The sequence below is a fragment of the Cyphomyrmex costatus genome, unplaced genomic scaffold (assembly GCF_001594065.2).
Source record: "Cyphomyrmex costatus isolate MS0001 unplaced genomic scaffold, Ccosl1.0 scaffold289, whole genome shotgun sequence".
In the NCBI taxonomy this organism is placed as follows: domain Eukaryota; kingdom Metazoa; phylum Arthropoda; class Insecta; order Hymenoptera; family Formicidae; genus Cyphomyrmex; species Cyphomyrmex costatus.
Window position 1 is genome coordinate 52,473 of NW_017277008.1, and position 3,388 is coordinate 55,860.

Below are 3,388 nucleotides of genomic sequence, written 5' to 3' on the forward strand. Positions count from 1 at the left end.
GAGGGTTACCTCGTTCTCAGCTCTTCTAGCAGCCTCGTTAATATGTATTTCGTTCTCGTTTTTCTTATTATTCTTTCTTGTTGTAAATAATTATAAATAGTTTTTCATATATGTATATATTATTCGATTCCTCGTTCTTCCCTCTCCTCTAAGGGAACCATCGGTAAATAAGTTACGCATTTTGTTCTATACGAGGTTAATGTGCTAACAATGCCCATCTTTACATGCGGCAAATCTGCCCGATGAAGGATATACACCGAGGCGAGAGACGATCGGTGCTTCCGCTCGGCCCACTATCGCTCTTCGCGCTCTGATCGTTCCCCTCCTTTTCCCACAAATCCCTCCACTCATATTCAGAAACTGCTTTCTCGACCGTCACTCGATTCCGATCCCACACGCCGCGTTCGGAAATTCGCGATTTATAAACGCGCGAAAAATCCCGGACGTAACAAAAACATAATAATAATTTCCTTATAAAGATACACAGATTTCATGTAATCTCTATTTAGGAAATTTTGAAAACTATTTTTATAAATTTTAGAAAAAAATAAGGAATGTTCAGCCCATGCACCCACACACGCACGCACGCACGCACAAAATGAATCTTTATTAAAAATACTCCTTTAAAGGGATTATTTGAAATTATTTTTAGTATGATGGAACATATATTCTACGAAATTTTGATGGATAATTGAATTTTATGATAAATATAATTTTATTACACTAAAAATTATTTTAAAGTAACCCTATTGAAGCTGTTTTAATTGTTTGTCTGATTTTAACAGTTTCCGAGATATTGACGTGAATAAAAATGTTTATGATAAGGCTTAATATGTATTTAACAACTAATATAAAGAGGTAAGGGCAATGATCCAATAATTTTGTTAAAATCTTTTTTAAATTAATCTAATATATTGCGAAGAATATCATGTAATTATGGCGTTTCGTCTCAGCTTCCACTACTGGACTTATCAGTAAGGCATTGTAGTGGAAGCCTACCTTATACGCCTAAGAGAGTTATTTAGTCGAGATTCTATATAAAGAGATATACGCGTATCAAAGCACTTGCGAGAATTTTGCGAATATCTATAGACCTCTGATGGCGGGTCGACGTGAATAAATTTATCAAATAGAAATCGATACTGTTCTCAGATAATTTTCAAAAATTCGTTGCGGTCGTAAAAGATAGATTGTTAATATCACATGTATTTATTTCATCTTTTCTTTCTATTTTATTTATTTTAATATATATGACATAATTAAATTAAGTCCTATAGATATTTATAATTAAAAATGTGTATAATATATCAAATAGTATACTTATGTACATATTTTTCCTGTCAACATCAATAAAATTAATTTGTTGAAATTGTATCAGTTTCGATCATTTTTCGAGACCTGATATACGGTATTATTTTGAGCGATCGTATCACATCAGATCGAACCTCTGTGTGAGAGTCGCGCGAGAGAGTCGCGCACTCGAATTGGACGGGCACTTTTTGTTTTTCTACAGTTGACTCACGCGCGATGCATTTGGTAACTGATTCGACCATATAAAGCGACAAATGTCCTTTTACAGTGCCACCCTGAGACCGCGTGCCGGGAGAGTCCGGTATCTTATGCCAGAACTTTCCTAGATAGTAGTGTAAGGAAATTAATATAGGGAAAACTGTTTCTCCTGCAGCACGGGCATTTCATTAAAATCCTTAGGTAATGATCCCTTGCTTTGTCACGACGAAAACCAATAATCCTTTCCACGATATGCTCCTTTTATTTTCTTTCGTCTTGAACACACATTTCATCCACAATCCATTTATCGCATCTCACAATCAGAAATGATGTTTGCTGCAAAAGTCGCAAGTATTTCTAACTTAAATTTGTTACCACCATACATGATCAGTATACAGAGTGATAAGTTTTAGCTACAAAGTTTTATGTTTACTAAATCATTAATAACGTTTATTATTTACAACCTCTGGAACGTTAATTATATAAAATACCTCATTAATCCTATTAAACGTATTGGAGTACAAATTAGTTCGGTTCGATTTCCAAAAGATGATCGCCTCCAAAGACGAGTCATTTTTTCGAGATGGAATTCGAAAATTGCCTAAAATGGGAAAAAGTAGTAGCTAGCGATGGACAATACTTTAATTAATCTGTTCATTCATTTTGTTTTTTCATTTGAAATAAATGCATTTTTGAACTCAAAAAACGGACCAAACTAATTTGTACACCTAAAAAATAATTAATATTCAAAATAATCATCTTTAGCTTTGATACACTGTGAGAAAAGTTTACTATATTTTAATTAATATTTCTTTGAATAAACCCCGGACCTATGTTCTCTCCTTTACCTCCGTGCCTCCGGACGCCGACAGCTACGCGCCAATCAGGAAGCCTACTCGGCCGCTGCCGGTATCACGCCAGGCCCCGGCCTCGACGTACAGGCTTGCCCCTCCACCCGCGCCGCCTGTTGTAGAGAAGCCGCGCGTCTGAAGCATTACCGCGGTGCCAAGGAACCGGCGATCATTTGAAATAAATGCATTTTTGAACTCAAAAAACGGACCAAACTAATTTGTACACCTAAAAAATAATTAATATTCAAAATAATCATCTTTAGCTTTGATACACTGTGAGAAAAGTTTACTATATTTTAATTAATATTTCTTTGAATAGTTCTAGCGCGGAATTTTTAATAAATGTAATCTTTATTATACCCAAAAACCATCAGTATGATTTAACTATTATTTTTTTCATTCATTTAAATATTTATTTACCGTAAGTAAATACCCATAAAAAAACCTTTTTTTTAAAAAAGAAAAAAACATACGCCAAGTGCATATAAAAGATACTGAACTTCTTGATCAAAAACAGATATGAGATAAATATAATTGACCAAGTGTATTCTTCATTAAGCCAGTCACATAAGATAGACCGAAAGTGACTATAATTGTCAACTGGATTATAGTGAAGAAAAAACTTGGCGTGCCCGGGTCGCATTAATTGTAAACAGTATTCAGTGAAAACATTATTTCAACATAGTATTTGCATTATAAATTAAAATATAAAAATAACAGACATATGTATACAGATATATACGTATAATATATACGTATAATATACACGTATAATATAGTGATATAATTAGTATCATCATTCACTATATAGTGATATAATTTGTGGGACATGAAAATATATTCACAACTAAGTATTATAATATGTTCAGAAAGCAATTATTAACATCTTTTCTTTGTTGAATTGTTTTCACATATATTGTGTATAATGCAGAATATTGCGATAGAACCAAGGTTCTAGAATATTGCGTTTTAATGCGACCCGGGCACGCCAAGTTTTTTCTTCACTATAATCCAGTTGACAATTATAG